This window comes from Bombina bombina, chromosome 2 (assembly GCF_027579735.1).
Source record: "Bombina bombina isolate aBomBom1 chromosome 2, aBomBom1.pri, whole genome shotgun sequence".
Taxonomy (NCBI): domain Eukaryota; kingdom Metazoa; phylum Chordata; class Amphibia; order Anura; family Bombinatoridae; genus Bombina; species Bombina bombina.
Window position 1 is genome coordinate 474,999,903 of NC_069500.1, and position 19,676 is coordinate 475,019,578.

General features: G+C 41.8%; 1 protein-coding gene across 6 annotated transcripts in view; it reads right to left on the minus strand.

The window, feature by feature from the left end:
- The window catches only part of USP30 (ubiquitin specific peptidase 30), a 168,493-nt gene that overhangs the window by 126,684 nt on the left and 22,133 nt on the right, over positions 1–19,676 (minus strand). The gene's annotated exons all lie outside the window — the stretch shown is intronic.

The window sequence follows — 19,676 nt, forward strand, 5'->3', positions numbered from 1 at the left end:
ATACATATTGTATAATTAAGACCGGAAGTTGTACTTTTATAATAACCAATTAGATACATTGTATCAGTCACATGCAATTGTTTACATTGTCAAACATGAATACATGACGTTGGAAACTTCTATAATACACATATGCTATATTTAAAAAAACTTTTTTTTTACAACTTTACTACACTTTCTAAAAAGAAACGTTACGACTTGTAAACCACCTGAGTAGATTGTAAAATTATAGAATCTGAGGCCGTGATCACTTTGTTCGTATTTGATTGGTCATAAAATACATATAGAGACATATGAAACGTTTATATAGTCTAGTTTTAACATACATTTCTACGTATATATATATATATATATATATACATACACACACACACATATATATATATATATATATATATATATATATATATATACACATATACATACATATCTCAATGGGGGAAACTAGATTATTTTAAAATTATTGATAGATGATAGAAATTAGCTGAAGTGGTGAAAGACATTTTTAAACAGTATTTTGGACTCTAATCTGGTTTAAGAGTCATGTGGAAAAAATTGTGTGACTGTGATTGAACCCAAAATAGGTATTATTTTACCCAATTGATATGGGTAATATGTGAACATATAGTGATCAAAAAGGGGGGGGGGGCGTGCAGATGTGAATATTGGAGTGTGAATAAGGTGTGGGTGAAGTGTTATTGTCCAATAGACATTGGTGATACCGATAAACGTATATATATGAAATCATAAGTGTGTGAGAGTATATGTTTGTACAGTGTACTAATCCCAAAATGGTTTTGTAAAAAATATATTGTTTATAAAAAATTAAAATATGTAAAAAAAAAAAAAAAGTGGTGGAACATGTAACCACTCTAATGGCTGTATGTTCTGGAAATGAGTGATGAATATAATGTGAATGATATCTCTGTATATATTATCAATGTATCCAAAATGAAATGTTTCTGATATGAAGTGTTAGAAATGTTATATTATACATAGTATTGGATCAGTGTAATGTTCCCATGTACACGCATAGTGTAAAACGCTGTGTGAGTGATGTGAATGATGAAAAATGCTGTTGGTAACTAATTACATGCTGCTGATTTGCTGGAACATTTGTCTATGTGTTTTGTGAGAAGTGATCTGTATATTTGTCTGTTGTGATATAGGTGTGTATGTGATATTGTTAATAACCAATTGAATGCCGCTGGTTGATATTGTTAATAACTAATTAAATGCCGCTAGGTCAATGTTGGAATTTAGGCCTATAGGAATAATAGTTTTGAGTTTGTAGATCCTGAGTCTAATGAGTCTATTATAGTCAAATGATTTAGGAATGTAGTCAATAGGTAGAAATTTGTATATATGTGCATTGCTGGAATGATTGGTGAGGCAGTGATTCTGAATGCTGTGTTTGACCTTACCCTTTTTACAGTTCTTGCAGTTTCGAAAATGTTCCCCCATCTAGTCCTGATCTTTCTTGAGGTGCGACCTACATACTATAGGCCACATATGCACTCTATAAGTTATACTACGAAAACGGATTCGCAATTGAAAAATCCCGATATGGGGAAACGTTCTCCTGTAACTCTAGATGTGAAAGATTTTTGTCCTGCCTTAATACATTTACCCGATTTGCAGCCTCTTTTTTCAAACTTATAAATTCCCTTGAGGCCAAAAATGCCACTTTTAGTATGATTTTTATTCTGTGTTTTAAAATTAACATGTTTTACTCTTTTACTGGGGACCAATTTGTTTCTTAGTATGGGTGCGCTTCTATAAAACTAAGCTTGGTTTCTCACAATATTTTTAAGAACAGGATCTCTTTGTATAATGTGCCAATGTTTGTTTAATGTGTCTTGTATTTTATGATAGTTACTATTATATTGTGTGATAAAGATTATATCTTTACCATTTGTCTCTAGTTCTAATTTTGATTGTTGGCTTTTATTGGCCAAAAGGATGGTGGACCTTGTTGGATAGCCCTTCTCTAGAAATCTTTCATAGAGTATGTTACTTTGTTCTAGAAAAGTTTCTAACTTGGTACAGTTTCTTCTGATCCTTTTGAATTGGCTGAATGGTATGTTACGAATCCAAACTTTATGATGGTTGCTTCTATATTAAAAAAACGGTTAATATTAACTTCTTTAAAATAAGTTTTGGATTCTATTATGTTTGAATCCCCCCAACTCAAAATGAGTTCAAGATATTCAATTCATTGTGTCTGTATGTTCGCAGTAAAGGATAAACCCATAGTATTATGATTCAAATGAGAAATAAAAAGTTTGGACAATGGTATGTCACCATCCCAAATAAAAATCAAATCATCTATGTACTGGCCATAGTAGACAAGGTTCACCCCAAAGTTGCCCCGATAGATGTACTGTTTCTCAAAGAAACCCATAAAGAGGTTGGCAAAACTTGGGACGAACCTGGTTCCCATGGCCGTACCCTTAGTCTGTAAATAAAAACAATCATGAAAAATAAAATAGTTGTGTTTTAATATGTAATTGATACTTTCAAGAATAAAAGATTTCTGTATATCAGGTAAATATATGTCCTGTTCTAAAAAATGAGAGACGGCCAAAATACCTAGTTCATGCTTCAAATACAAGGAGCTGACATCTCATGTAATCCATTAAAAGTTTTTTGTTCAAAACAGAGATATGGCTTGTTTGTTGTAGAAGATGTGTGCTATCTCTAATATCTGAGGGTAGGGTGGTCACACATTTTTGTAAAAGTTGATCTATATAGTATGACAGATTTTATGTCAGGTTTCCAATACCTGCAAAAATCCTTGTGGATTTTCGGTAAGTGATAGTAGTAAGCTATACTGGGATTGGAGATTCTAAGAAAATCTCTAATTTTTATTGAGAATACCTAATTTAAAACCTTTATCAATCAGTTTTAAAAAAGTCTGAAGGAAAATCATAGTAGAATCTCCTGGTAAAGTTTGATAATATTCTTGATTTCCCAAAATTCTCTCTGCTTCTGAGATAGTCTGATGTCCTGTATTATTATCCCACCTCCCTTATCCGCATCACGAATGATCATGTTTGAGTTATTCTGTAAATTTGTTAGAGCTTTTATCTCTCCCAAATTCATATAGTATTTTTTCTTGCTATGAGGTTTTGAGATTTTTTCCAAATCTTCCATTACCAGATTGATATATAATTCAATATGTTGATTGGATGCATTTGTGGGATTAAAATTAGATTTGTTCTTCAATAAAGTGTGTATAAAATCTTCAAATAAATGTGTTGTTAAATTGTCAACATTTGATACTGTCATGATCTGATCCGATCATCGCCGTGGCTCCCGGATCTCTCTCTGTTACTGAGAGTCACGTTGCTTAGCAACATGACGCGGCCTTCCTGTTTCCACCCCCTTCACGTCACCAGGCTTTTAAAAGCCTCGGCGGGACATCGCTCCGGTGCCCGTTTGTTGTTGCTCTCCTGCTTTGGCATCCTGGCTTGTGAGTACATTTTGGATTGATTAAAGGGACACTGACCATTGCTTTGCCTGACCACTCTGCTGCCTCATCCTTGTATTTGATTAAAGGGACACTGACCATTGCTTTGCCTGACCACTCTGCTGCCTCATCCTTGTATTTGATTAAAGGGACACAGACCATTGCTTTGCCTGACCACTCTGCCGCCTCATCCTTATACTTGATTAAAGGGACATTGACAATTGCTTTGCCTGACCATTCTGCCGCCTCATCCTTATACTTGATTAAAGGGACATTTGCTTTGCCTGACCATTCTGCCGCCTCATCCTTATACTTGATTAAAGGGACATTGACCATTGCCTTGCCTGACCAATCTGCTGCCTCATCCTTGTACTTGATTAGAGGGACATTGTCCACTGCTTCATTTGATCTCTCAACTGCCGTATCCTCTGCCTGTTTTAAAACTCCAATCCGAATACCTGCATCTGTGAGTACAGTTTTCTTTTTCAACAAATTAACCTGTTCATATTTTCCTGAGTGAGTCACGTCCTCTCAGCGTGCTAGCGTGTGTTTATCTTTTTCACGCTAGCAGTTGGGTCCTATCTTTTTCACGCTAGCAGTTGGGTCCAATTCTGGACTGATTCTATACGGCTGACAGTACAAACGGGCCAATTATGGACCCCGCTGAGCTTTCTATGGCCGTGGCCCACCAGGGGCAATTATTGGGATCTCATGCTGCACATTTGCAATCCCTGGACTCCAAGATGGATCAGATTACTGTTTTATTGCAAAGTTTGGTGGCTCCAACACAGCCCAATCCTACTTCTCTGGCTACACCTTCACCTCCTACAACTCTTACTCAAGGGCAAATTGGCCCCAGGATTCCCCTTCCTGACAAATATGATGGAAATCCCGAAGATTGTAGGGGTTTTTTGAACCAATGCCGTCTTCACTTTCGCAACAGCACTGCGCTCTTCACTACGCCTTCTTCAAAGATAACATTCTTTATTTCATTGATGAAGGGGAAAGCCCTGGCCTGGGTGTCCCCCTTGTTGAAAAAGAACGACCCTATCCTTCAGGATGTGGATTCCTTCCTGACTGTGTTTTCTACTGTCTTTGACAAACCTGGAACATCTTCTGCTGCAGAAGCCTCTCTTTTAGACCTACGTCAGGGAGCTCAATCCGTGGCACAGTACGCTATTGAGTTCCGCACACTTGCGGCATTACAAATATCTTGTCATGCCTTTTGGGCTTTGCAATGCCCCAGCAGTGTTCCAACACTTTGTCAACGAGATATTTCGGGATTATCTGAACACCTTCGTAATCATCTACCTTGACGATATCCTCATCTTTTCACAGACCTATCAGGATCATGTGTTCCATGTCAAGAAAGTACTTCAGATGGGGGGCGGAGTTAACCGCCGAGCAAGATAGCAGCATTAGTGAGGAGCTCCTACAAACCTTCCAATATAAAGTTTATATAACTGCTCAAACCTCACCAAACTCTATACTAAACTCACTCCTGGTATAGCCTAAGAAGGGTGAGCATTCTCTGAAGTGTGCTAGACTTTGAACTTTGGCACTTTTAGCCCACACTGAAGCTGAGAAGCCGGAGACCGGCCATCTTATAGCGAAGCCCTCCCGCTACCTAATCGCCTCCACAGCTGCAACCTCAGAGGGTCGGGGCTCCGCTCTGAGGTGCCCGTGAATCCCTGAAGCGGGGACTAAGATCCGGACTCTGCCGTAGTATACGGCGTCTACTACCGCTCCATAAGAAGCGTGTCAGCGGTGACGAGAAGTTCCGACAGGCCGCCCAAAGGCCTCTTGAAAAGCCAGCGTACCACACGGATCTGGGACCGGACTACTAAGAACTCTACACCCCCGCTGGAGATAGAAAAGACCTAAGCCTCCCACTTCTGCTGCCCGGAGGGTCGGGGCTCCGCTCCGGTGCAGCAGCACGCAACCGGCCACATTCAGCTGCAGGCCATCTGAGAGATCGCACACCTCGGGTATTCTCCCCTTACACCGGATCTGTGGAGGTGTTGCTGCCCACTGGTCAAGGAAGCTGCCCTGGACAAGAGGGTAAGAAGCGCCTTGAAATCTCTGAGTGCGCCACACCTGTAGTGGCGCGAAAACACGCCATTTTGCTTTCAATGTGATATCCAGTAGCAGAGAGTTGCATCATCTGGACAGCAAGGGTAAGACCTAACTTCTCAATACAAAGCAAAGTAAACGCATGCCCTTGACCGGTACTATTGCACACCTCCCCTTTGACATATCGCACAGTTTCCAGGGGCACTAGCTCAGAAACCTCACCTCAGTCTGCAGCAGAGAGACACTCTAGAGGCCTTGCACGCTTAGTCCTTGTACATGACAGCGAGTGGCATTAAAATATTCCTGTTCCTGTACCTCTCCCCAAGATAACTCCTCAAACATATTGACTGAATAAAGTAAGGGGAGGGAAAAAAGAGAATAAACCCCAAAAGAAAAGAAAAAGTTAACAGAGAGATCAACACCTGCAGGGGGCCAGGAACACTCCCCTGTTCATTATTATCTCAGTTGTTCTATGGTCATCTCAGACCCCTTTGGGACATTCACACCCTACCTACTTTGAATAAGAACTTTACCAGCATACCCCATATGTAAGACATTAAATCACTCTGAGGACTCTGTCTCATAGGGAGTTATTCTATCAAAAGCTATATTGGATTGGTATTTACCGTATATTCAGATAGTCCACCTATCTGACCCTACTACCATTGTATATTTATTTCTCAGAAGATACTTTTAAACAACATATCCTCAGTGAGACTTTAGCATCCATTCTGCTGCAACAACCTGTCCCACTATTGTGCAAAACTATTGCTGCTGTGCCAGCCTGTGTGTCTTTGAGCTCTTAGCTCAAAGTGGAGTGTTATTCTATTTAACTGTCTGTTTAACCACTACTTTTTCCTATAGGTCCTACCTACAGCAGTAAACCTGCTATCTGCAATTTACAGGTTAGATATTTTATTATCTGATTTTGTTTGTCTCTGCATAAAACATTGTGTTGCCACTGTACTGTTATTAGTTGATTAGATTTATAACCACTGACCTAGGCACACGGATACAGGGGGGGGGCGGGGGATAGGGTCTGTTTCTTTTGGCTCCCCTATCGCACCTCACCCGCTCCGATCCAGCTTGTCTGGATTGGTCACCTCCCATACCCCTCTCCCTTCCTTTTGGTCGTATCCCACTCCCTGAGGTGCGTGGGGGGATCCTGGGGCCTTCCCCCTTCCCCCCCCTCTTCATCTCCTCTTGGAGGTTACTAAGCTAATTTATTCTAAACAGCTTGCTTAGACAACCTCTGTCATGTATTAAGTGTAAATAACTCCTATGGGTTATACCTGGCCCCGCTCTCTCTATCTCACCTATGTATTACAATGTTGAAACACTAATCCTTAGTGATTGTAACTCTTCCTAGTCAGTTCCTATGTGTTAGCAACTTTTCTCTCAGGTTCCACAGTGGTCAAGGTGGTCAAGGTGGTCCATCATTCAAATCAACAACTACTCCCTAAAGAAATACTAGCCATGCCTCACGCATCTAAAAGAAACCCTAGAACTCCCGCTGCACTCAAGAAAACGGTGCTCGACCATTTCTCTCAACCCCCTAAAGACTCTCTCCCTTTGCGGAAGGAAATGAGTGACCCAGAATCACAAGACGAGGACTCCCAGTCAAGCTCCCACTCAGGAGCCCACTTAAATCACTACATTACAGAGAGCACACTACAAAAGATGCTAGCAGCCCAAACCAAATCCATTACAGCTGAAATTCAGAGGAGCTCAGCTGAACTCAGGAAGGATATCGGGGAGATGGGTGACAGGATCGACACCTTAGAGAGACAACATGATGACCTAGCCACAGACAATTCCAACATCCTCGCGTATGCTGAAAACCTTGCAGAACAGATCTCCCAACTCGAATTAAAGCTGGCAGATGTAGAAGATAGGGCCAGAAGAAATAACATACGATTTAGAGGTATACCCGAGTCAGTCCTGCCGGGGAACCTTCAGGAGTTTCTCATAAACCTATTTACTGCTTTGCTTGGCCCCCTGGAGGGCGACAGCCACAACATGGAGCGAGCACACAGGGCCCTGAGGCCGAGATCAATGTCTTCTGACAAACCGAGAGATGTGGTGGTCTACTTTCATAACTTCAAATTCAAAGATCGCTTGATGCAGGCATCTTATAGCAAACCCAGCCTACCCGATGACTTCAAAGATATACAACTCCTGCCCGATCTTTCATCGCATACGCTACAACAGCGCAAATTGTATGCTCCTATCACTACACAACTTAGGAAGGCCAACATCAAATATAGATGGGGATTCCCCACTAAATTAATAGTGACAAAGGACAATCAATCTCATGTTGTCTCCTCTCCTTCGTTAGGCAGAACACTTCTAGCTAACTGGGGACTACAACCTGCGGCTGAACCTCAGACAGCTACCCAATCCAAGCTTCGTGTCTCAGCCCCAATTTGGTCTGTTAAAGAGCAGAGACCCAAACGCCAAAAACCTAATCCACCTGACCACATCCTGAGGCCTCAAGCCTCACCTACCTGATACCCCACTGGACTCAGGCTCATATGCTAATCAGTTTTTGCTAACACTTATTACCTGTATGCAAATGTTTGTGTTAACTTGTTCAGAACAATGCAGGTTGGCTGGCCTCTGGTTAGACCGCCAGATTTGAAATTGACCAGCGCCCACATGGAAAACTTCCATACATGTTGTGGCGGTCCGGGCAGGTGGCTAGCCTCCCTGCATTCTCTTAGAGAGCGGGGCTATACGTTCAATAGCCCATTTTGTTGATTTGGTTTAGCTCCCCCCCCAGACTTTGGAACCCACGCTTGGGTCCCACTTAGGTGGACTACTTCCACCAGTTCCCTTTCTTTTACCTTCCCTTTCATATTCCTCATCTCCTCTACCGATTCCCCCACCTACCCTATCCTTACGAGTTTAGAGTGCACAAATGACACCCCTTAGGTTTCTGACACTGAATGTTAGGGGTCTAAACACTTTTGGTAAACGCAGTTTGCTTGTTAGAACACTAAAATTTCATAAGGCGGATGTCGCCTTTCTTCAGGAAACACACCTTTTAGGTAATGTCTCCCCTGGCCCGTCATTCCGGGATTATCCCGTAGTAAAGACAGCCTCTTACTCTAAAAAAGCCAGAGGTGTCGCTATCCTCATTAACAAAAGAGTGGCCTTTGAACCGATTTATGAATTCAGAGATCCACAAGCAAGATTCCTTATCCTGATATGCAACCTTGACCATGTCACCTATACCTTAGTATCTGTATATTTACCTAATACCCTCCAACCCAGATATCTGAAGAAAATCTTACATAAAGTTGACCTAGTGAGACAGGGCAGAGTGATAGTGGCGGGAGACCTGAATATGGTGTGGGATGGCGGCCTTGACAGACAAACAAAACCTTCTAAAAAAAGTCCCTCTTGCCCAGAGACTGTTAGTCGCAGATTCCGAGAGCTTATGTCACAATTTAATTTTTTTGATGTTTGGAGATCTCTGCATCCTCTGGACAGAGATTATACTCACTATTCTATACCCCACTCCACACATTCTAGATTAGACTACATGTTTTGCCACCCAGACTCCTTAGACATTATTCTTCGCACAATGATTTGTGCGTGCCCGTGGTCAGACCATGATATGGTTTTAATGGACATAGAGTCACAGAACACCATTAGGCCCAGACCCAACTGGAGACTGCCTCACACTCTTCTCTCCGACATCCCCCTTAGAGAGGAGCTTAGGAAAGAGATAAACTTCACCCTACGAACTAACGACACGCCCGGAATCCGGGCGGATACTCTGTGGGGAGCCTTTAAGGCTACCACTAGAGGCTTCTTTATACAAAAACAAGCCCATCTGAGGAAACAGGCAGGCCTTACTATGTCTCAAGCCCATCGTAAACTTCGGGATCTGGAATCCCAAAGTTATACAGCAGATAACATACAAATCATAGAGGAGATCAGAAATGTCAGGAGACATATATGCAAACTAGAATACACCAAAACCCAAAATAATTTGCTCAAACTGAAGCAACTTTTCTACACCAAAGGTAATAAAGCTGACACAATCTTAGCGAATAAATTAAGACACCGCACTAGCAACTCTCGCATTCATGAAATTAAACAAGACGCTCAATCCTACAAACTTCCGTCACAGATAGGACAGCAGTTTAACAAGTATTACTCAACACTATATAACATCCAAAAGGATACCTCATTCCACCCAGCCCCATCAGAGGCTATAGGCCCTTTCCTGCGCTCCCTAGGATTACCCACACTAGATGAAGCTTCCGTCGATAGTTTAGATGGCCCGGTCACGTCCCAAGAGATTAAATCTGTTATTAAAAATCTGAAATCCCTAAAAGCCCCTGGACCAGACGGCTTTACCGCAATATTTTATAAAACATACCTCCGGGAGATTGCCCCCGTCCTGACCAAATTCTTCAACCTGGCTAGAGACGAAGGACAATTTAAAAAAGAGTTCCTAGAGGCCTCCATCACCACAATTCTCAAGCCCAACAAGGACCCAACACTTTGCACTAGCTATAGGCCCATATCTTTGATTAATACTGATGTTAAAATTTATGCAAAAATCTTCGCGAATAGACTCGCGAGACTCCTCCCCTCACTTATTAACCCTGACCAGGTTGGCTTCATCCCTGGAAGAGAAGGGCCCGACAATACAAGAAGGCTCCTTAATATTCTTCTAGAAGCCAAAAGACTCAACAAACCAATTGCAGTGCTTTCTCTCGATGCTGAGAAAGCATTCGACCGGGTCAGATGGGACTTCCTATGGGAAGTCCTAAAGATCTTTCGCTTCCCGACCTCCATCATTCAAGCAATACAAGCCTTATATTCGGCCCCTACGGCCTCAGTTAAGGGCCTAGGATTCCATTCCCCCCCCTTCCCTATTTCAAATGGCACCCGACAGGGTTGCCCCCTATCGCCCATCCTGTTTGCGCTGGCCATTGAACCGCTCGCTGCTGCCATTAGAGCTGATAAAGAGATATCTGGAGTTATCTTGCATGGAACGGTCCACAAAGTGGCTCTGTTCGCAGATGACACCACCATACTCTCCGCAAACCCCCTCAGTGAGATTCCTAAACTTTTATCTACACTAGAATCATTCAGTAGCCTGTCCTTTTATAAGCTAAATCAATCCAAAACCGAACTTTACACTCAGGGTTTCCCGGAATCTGTCACTAATTCGCTACGAGACACATACAAATTTGTTATCAACAACACGTATGTCTCCCACTTAGGAGTTAAACTCTCCAACTCCATCCCCAACCTCATCTTAAATAATTATAAGCCCCTTTTGACAGAATTACACACCTTGTCCAATAAGTGGAATTTCCGTTCCATATCTTGGCTAGGTCGGATAACAGCCCTTAAGATGAGCTTTCTTCCAAAATTAACATACATCATGCGCTGCCTCCCTATTAGAGTACCTAGAACCCTACTCACTCAGTTTCAAGGCGCCTGTACCAAGTATATATGGCAAAACAAACCCCCACGGGTGGCCCACAGACTCCTGCAATTCCCTAGAATGCATGGTGGAGTGGCCTCCCCGTCCATACTCAGATACTATGAGGCCGCCATGCTCACACATATTACCCAATGGGGTATAAAAGATTCTGATAGCAAATGGAGGTCAATTGAACAGGCCTCCCTACCCTTCGACCTCACCCTGAGGGACCTGATCTGGACCCCTCCACATTGTCGAAAAACCTTAGGCATTGAGAATCAGGTGGTTCGAGAATGCCTAGCCTCCTGGGAACTCCTGAGACATTATTCCCAGGTGGCCCCCCACCCTTCCCCTATCACTTCATTAACTGGCCTATTATCTGGCCTCCCAGACTCCCATCCCTCAACGTGGCTGAGACTTGGTGTTACAAAGGTGGCTGACCTATGGTCCTCATCTTCCCGAGATTCGTTTATATCCTTTGCCCACATTGGCGATTCAGCACCCCCCCCGCGCTATATGCGCTTTGAATACACAAGAGTCCTCAGCTTTCTGACTAGCTGGGGCTTTAAATCATCCCTCTCCAGACCACTAACCATCTGGGAAGCCAGATGGCAACAGGGATTGAGACTGGGTAAGCCACTATCTTTCCACTATTCCATTATGGAGGGCGCATCCCCCGCAGATAAAGCCACTCATGTCACTAAATGGGAACAAAAACTCGAGTTCTGTGCTCCTGCCAAAGAGTGGCACCGTACGTTACTCCTCACAAACAAAACTCTCCACTGTGTCACTATGCATGAGAACTATATCAAACTCCTCACACAGTGGTACTTTGTGCCTGCTAGATTAGCCACAATTCTCCCTGGTACGTCTCCTGCCTGTTGGAGAGATTGCGGCAGAGTAGGGGACATGACACACATCTGGTGGACTTGCTCCAAACTGAAGCCCATTTGGAATAAGTGTTTCTCAACTCTTAGGACTATGGGCATCTCCCTTCCCAATACGCCAGAAGTCGCCTTACTACACATAGGTACCTGTAAACTCTCTAGACACTATGCTTCCCTGAGCATATATTTATTTTCAGCTATCAAACTCAACATAGCTAAAGCTTGGAAAAGAACTAGCCCTCCATCCTGGTCTGACATCACCCAAACCATGGCCTACATCTACACCATGGAAAAACCTATCTATTACTCCAAGGATAAAGTTGACCTTTTTGAACTGATTTGGGCAGAATGGAAAGATAGATTTGACACGACTTGGCTCCCTAGCTTTAAGACTTAGCCTATTATACCCTCACTCAATAATGTCGGTACAACATCCCACACCTGTCTAGGTTTACTTGGCGCCCATGACAGGTCAGGTTCCTTGGCCTTAGACCCTATTCTTCCCCCTCCCCCTCCCCTCTCCCATGGATGAATCCCCCCCCCCCTCCACCCCCTCTCTCCTCTCTTTTAAGGATGATCCCCTCCCCCCCCCCTTTTTTTTTTTTTTTCTCTCTCTCTCTCTCCTCTTCTTTCCCTTTCCCATTCTCCCTTTCTTCAACTACTTCTGACATAAGTGAACAATTTTGTCATACCCTTATTTTAGATACTGAGGTTACAGATGTTCAGTTGATCTATTAATGTACATACTGTGTTCTTTTATGTATCCATTTCTTTTGTCATTATTACTGAAATAGTACACTTTGGTCGTACTCATGTTGTACTTCTTTATCTCATATGAAAAACCTAATAAAAATTACAATATAAAAAAAAAAAAAAAAGAAAGTACTTCAACGTCTTAGGGATAATTATCTTTTTGCCAAGATGGAAAAGTGTTCTTTTCACCAGGATTCTATTTCCTTTCTAGGATATGTGATATCCAAAACTGGTTTCAATATGGATCCTACCAAACTCAAAGTCATACTAAAGTGACCTAGACCTGACTCCCTTAAAGCTCTCCAGCGTTTCCTTGGTTTTGCCAGTTACTACAGGAAGTTCATCAAGGGTTTTGGCAAAATATCAGCACCCCTTACTTCTCTAACAAAAAAGAGGCAAAACGTCAAAGAGTGGTCTCCAGATGCTATTCAGGCTTTTGACTCCCTAAAGAATGCTTTTGCACCTATTCTTCGTCACCCTAATCCAGAACATCAATTCATCCTGGAAGTGGATGCTTCATCAGTGGCTGCAGGAGCAGTCCTTTCTCAACGTATTCCAGAGTCTGGTAAGATTCATCCAGTCGTTTATTTCTCCAAGAAGTTCACCTCCTCAGAATTAAACTATGATGTGGGCAACAAGGAATTGCTGGCCATCAAAATGGCCTTAGATGAATGGAGACATTGGTTAGAGGGCACTATTCATCCCTTCTCAATCCTCACTGATCATAAGAATTTACTTTATCTCCAGACAGCCAGACGTTTGAATTTGAATTCCAGGCAAGCTCGATGGTCCTTGTATTTCTCTCGGTTCCATTATGTCTTATCCTATATTCCAGGCACAAAGAATGCCAAAGCAGATGCTTTGTCACGGTAATTCCAATCCTCTAATGTTCCTGAATCTGGCACTATTCTCCATCCTCATGAGATCATAGCCCTTCAATCGGCCTCTACTTTACAAGAATTACAAGATGCTCAAAAAGACCTTTCCTTTGCCTGCAAACCTCCTGCTAGTCTGTTTTATGTTCCCGAACATCTCAGAACTAAGTTGTTATCATGGGCTCAAGACAGTCCTCTTTCTGGACACCCGGGTATCAGTAACACTATTTGGAACCTTAAACAACATGTCTGATGGCCCTCTAACTAGGGATGCCAAAGAATACGTCTCTGCCTGTACCATATGTGCTTCCAACAAGATACCTCGGCAATTACCTTCTGGTTTTCTCCAACCTCTTTCCGTCCCTCATCTACCTTGGACTCATTTATCCTTGGATTTTGTTACTGGTCTCCCTCCTTCTGCTGGAAACAATACCATTTGGGTTATAGTCGACAGATTCACCAAATCAGCCCATTTCGTGCCATTGTCTGGCTTACCCTCTGCTAAAACCCTTTCCGAATTGTTTATCCAACATGTAGTGAGACCTCATGGTTTTCCTCTTGATATCGTCTCGGACAGGGGAGTTCAATTTGTCTCTCATTTTTGGAAATCTCTTTGTAAACAACTTGGTACTTCCATCTCTTTGTCCACATCTCATCATCCTCAGTCAAATGGACAAACTGAAAGAGTCAATCAGTGCTTGGAAACATACCTCAGGCATTATGTGGATCATCTGCACTCTAACTGGACCCACTACCTGCCTCTAGCTGAGTTGGCTCACAATGCCCGATACAATTCTTCTCTTAAAACTTATCCCTTTAAATCAGCTTATGGATTTCAACCCAGAACTTTTCAAATTCATACCTCTCCTTCGGAAATTCCTGCTGCTGATCTCTCAGTCCGCAGACTTTGTCGCCATTGGCGAAAGATCCACTTTTTCCTCGTCAAAGCTTCTAATCAATATAAATACTATGCAGATTGTAAACGTAAGAAGGTCCCCCAAGTACTGTCGTGGAGACAAGGTTTGGGTTTCTACACATCATCTTCATATCAAGCAACCCTCTATTAAACTGAGACCACGTTATGTCGGTCCTTTCCGGATCCTGAGTCAGGTTTGCACTACTGCTTATTGTATAGCTCTTCCTAAAACCCTTAAGGCTCATCCAGTTTTTCATGTCTCTCTTCTGAAACCCGCCACCTTTAACAGATACTCCAGACCTAGGACCACTCCTTCTCCTCTTCTGGTTCAAGGACATCCGGAGTTTGAGGTCAGTCACATTATCGATTGTTGTGGCAAAATCTTGTACTACTATCTCATCCACTGGAAAGGCTACCCTGTGACAGAGCGGTCTTGGGAACCAGCTCGTCAAGTTCATGCTCCTACTTTGGTCAAGGCTTTTCATAGGGATCATCCCTCCAAACCTGGTCCTATCCTTCGGAGGGTGCTGTTATGATCTGATCCGATCATCGCCGCGGCTCCCGGATCTTTCTCTGTTACTGAGAGTCACGTTGCTTAGCAATGTGATGCGGCCTTCCTGTTTCCGCCCCTTTCACATCATCAGGCTTTTAAAAGCCTCGTCGGGACATCGCTCCGGTGCCCGTTTGTTGTTGCTCTTCTGCTTCGGCTTCCTGGCTTGTGAGTACATTTTGGATTGATTAAAGGGACACTGACCATTGCTTTGCCTGACTACTCTGCTGCTCATCATTGTATTTGATTAAAGGGACACTGACCATTGCTTTGCCTGACCACTCTGCTGCCTCATCCTTGTGCTTGATTAAAGGGACACTGACCATTGCTTTGCCTGACCACTCTGCTGCCTCATCCTTGAATTTGATTAAAGGGACATAGACCATTGCTTTGCCAGCCGACTCTGCTGACTCATCCTTATACTTGATTAAAGAGACACAGACAATTGCTTTGCCTGACCACTCTGCTGTTTCATCCTTATAATTGATTAAAGGGACACAGACCATTGCTTTGCCTGACCACTCTGCCGCCTCATCCTTATACTTGATTAAAGGGACATTGACCATTGCTTTGCCTGACCATTCTGCCGCCTCATCCTTGTATTTGATTAAAGGGACACAGACCATTGCTTTGCCTGACTACTCTGCTGCCTCATCCTTATACTTGATTAAAAGGGACACAGACCATTGCTTTGCCTGACCACTCTGCCGCCTCATCCTTGTATTTGATTAAAGGGACACAGACCATTGCTTTGCCTGACTACTCTGCTGCCTCATCCTTGTATTTGATTAAAGGGACACAGACCATTGCTTTGCCTGACTACTCTGCTGCCTCATCCTTATACTTGATTAAAGGGACACAGACCATTGCTTTGCCTGACCACTCTGCCGCCTCATCCTTGTATTTGATTAAAGGGACACAGACCATTGCTTTGCCTGACTACTCTGCCGCCTCACCCTTGTATTTGATTAAAGGGACACAGACCATTGCTTTGCCTGACCACCCTGCCGTCTCATCCTTTTACTTGATTAAAGGGACATTGACCATTGCCTTGCCTGACCAATCTGCTGCCTCATCCTTGTACTTGATTAGAGGGACATTGTCCACTGCTTCATTTGATCTCTCAACTGCTGTATCATCTGCCTGTTTTAAACTCCAATTCGAATACCTGCATCTGTGAGTACAGTTTTCTTTTTCTACAAATTAACCTGTTCATTTTTTCCTAAGTGGGTCACGTCCTGTGCTAGCGTGTGTTTATCTTTTTCACGCTAGCAGTTGGGTCCAATCCTGGACTGATTCTATACGGCTGACAGATACAATGCTTGGAATACCTCTGTCAGCTTGGTGAGTTGGTATATACCAGTTGTTGGTCTATCAAATTTATTTTGTTTGAGTTTTTGATTGGCAAAGTATTTTTGAAGTGCTAATTTGCGAGTGAAACTATTTAGATCCACAAATATGTCAAAAATCTTGGGGACTGGGTGGACAATATAATAGACCCCTCTTTAAGACTCTTTTCTCTTTGATAGAAAGTGTGTGTGAAGACAAATTGAAAATACTCTGATTTAATTTGGATAATTTTGCTTTCTTGGCGGTAAGGGCTCGGCCTCTGAAGCCTCATTTTCTGTGAAATGTGGTCTTTTCCCTGATCTTGGGGTTGACCCTTCTATTCTCATGCTTGGTCCTACCTCTAAAAAAAAAAAAAAAAAAAAGACGGAGAATCTAATGTACTGGGTCTCTCAGATTCCACCTCATGGTCTTTTTGTCTGGGTGCCAAACGGCTATAGCTGTTGTGATGAATGTATTGACCATGGTCATTGTTGGTATGAGATGAATATTAATTTGATGTGTTATGTTGAGATGTATGTTGGTTGTAATTGGTGTGATGTTGTGGTGACCGTGGGCTGTTGCCAAATGACTTCGGTCCAGTATATTATGGGTTCTTCATGTGTTCTTAACGTCAGTGCTGGCTTCATAATTGTAATGCGTTTGTTGATTGCCAGTATGTTTTTGAGCCTGGTGTGATTGATATGATGGTTGTTTAAATTGTTTCTTTTTGTTCCCATATTCATCATTGTTATGTTGTCTATTGGACCAGTGTACATTATGATTATCTGTACGTGGAGTGTGTCTATTAGACCATTGTGTAGTGCGATTGTATGTCAAGTATATCTAGTCCCATGGTTAGATAATGTATTCTGAATATTATTAGTGCCTCTAAATCTGTTCCCCCTATTATATTGGACTTTTTTCCATCTATTTTGTTGGTCTTGTGGGTCAGATGGGTCTTTAGGGGTAGTATTTTTTTTTGCGATTATAAGTGTAAACGCAATCATTGGTATAATCGTCTATATGTATTTTATGACCAATCACAAACAAACTAAGAGATCACGGCCTGAGAATCTATAATTTTACAATCTGGTCAGGTGGTTTACAAGTTGTAACGTCTCTTTTTAGAAAGTATAGTAAAGTTGTAAAAAAGTTTTTTAAATATAGCATATGTGTATTATAGAAATTTCCAACATCATGTATTCACGTTTGACACAATGTAACAATTGCATGTGACTGATACAATGTATCTAATTGGTTATTTTAAAAGTACAACTTCCGGTCTTAATTATACCATATGTATTTAAAAAGATGTAAATTACCATTGTTTTTATTCGTTTTATTGCCTGAGGAAACGACCAGTGTGTGGTTGAGAAACGCGTTGCAAATGCCAATAAAGGATTGTTTTTAACTTTTAAACTTGGAAATTGTGCTTTTACTGGCCTGGTCCAGTTTTTGTTTTTTAAATCATTCCGCTTTAACATTTCCGCTGTTTGCTGGGAAACCGTTGGAGCCTCCTTGGAACTGCAGTTGGGAATACGTAGAGGGATAAACTACACCCACCACAACAAGCCTTTTGTCAGTGAGCTAGCCGCTGTTAAGTGCTAGCCTGCCTTCAAGCATCGGTCAAAGTATGGTGCCACCAATCTTGTGAGTTTATTTTCACTTACCTTTATGCACAAGTTATCTGAAATACACTATGAGGCGCCCCTTTCTTCTTTTCTAAGTGTTCACAGATCACCTTTTCACATCGGGTTTTCAAAGCGGAGCACACAATTCCTTCTACGGCTGTATCTATATCCACCTTTTATTTGGTAGAATGCAAGACTTTAACATTCATCTGCTGGAGCATGCCTAAAAGCAAATAAGCTGCTGTGAACTCAGTTGAAATACAATGCCTGTGTTTCTGATGCTAAACACTGACAAGGGGGGTGGATCAGACTACCCCAGGCAGCATGGCTATGTAACTCATTTTGAAAATTATTATTTTAAAATACTTGCCAGCAATTTTTAAACATTTTTTTATGCAAACTATTTTTAGCCCTTTTAGGATATGCACAGATCACAACATGTTTTATGGCACTTTAAATATGGACAGAATTCAATGGCAATAGAAAATTCTGTATACTGCTCATTAATAAAGATGGGCCAGTAACCTGAGGGAGCTGTATTTGCTTGATGACTGTTGTAATATACACACAGCCATTTAGAATTTAGAACCATTACAATGGAAGTCAATGTTGCTTCTTAAATTACAAAGTAGGAGAAGCTGATCCTATGAATGAAGTTTCCACCCTAGACTTCACCAGTGCCACACACATAAAACATCAACACTAAATTAGTTTTACATAATGGTAGAAATGTCAGCTCATATTAACAATCAGTTTGGTTGTTTAACTGGTTTGTCAGCAACTGGACTCCATGCATAGCAGTTATTTGAATTACTCTGAATCCTCATATTATGTTGTTTATCCACTACCTTACAACCTATTTTCATCTCCACAGTAGCCATTTTATATGCTCCACTACTATTTACCTGAGTTAGATATGTACTACATTATCTTATAATACACACTATAATATTCAAAAACAGTTCAGTTCTCAAGAGCTACTGTTAGTCAACAACTAGCAGGTATATCTATGAATGTTCTACTGTTTTTCTGCTGTTTGTATGATTACATAATACGTTTATTTGTCATTTGGTGGAAATTGTCTTGATTTCTCTTCCTCATTTCTTTGTAATTCATTCTACATTTCAGTTAAACACATAAAAGTAAAATTGGAGGTCAACATAAAATGTGAAGAAATATTCAGGTTGTTTCTAAGAGGACAGCCGGCAAAAATATGCAGCACTAGTTTATTTTCCAGCAGGAAATACGCAGCAAAAACTTGATTAAAGTGCTATATTATACTATTAATAAAAATAGTATAGAATACACTCACAAGACAAAATTTGTCGTGTTGCTTTTATATTTTTATTTGATACTACCCAGATCCAAAACATTGCTAGCCCATGTAAATAAATCTTTTAGGTTGTCAAAATGTGCAGACTATGCACTCTTTTATACTGTATGGTCCCCATATACAAAGGAGCGATCAGACAAGCTTCTCAACTCAAGAGGCTGTCCACTCGCCTTCGCTACATACGGGCAGCAAACAGGATCTACTGCCACTTTGTATGATTACATGCTCAAGTGAACGTGTAATGCCCGCCCCTTCTCTCACGCGACCAATCGTGTGAGAGAAGGGATTGTTAAATCACAGAGAGCGAGCAAGCAAGCTCTCTTTGATTTTCCATCGCCACCTCAGAGGTGGCGAAGAGTGTAAGAAGCAGTGGTCTAATGACCATTGCTTCTTACATCCCGGGAA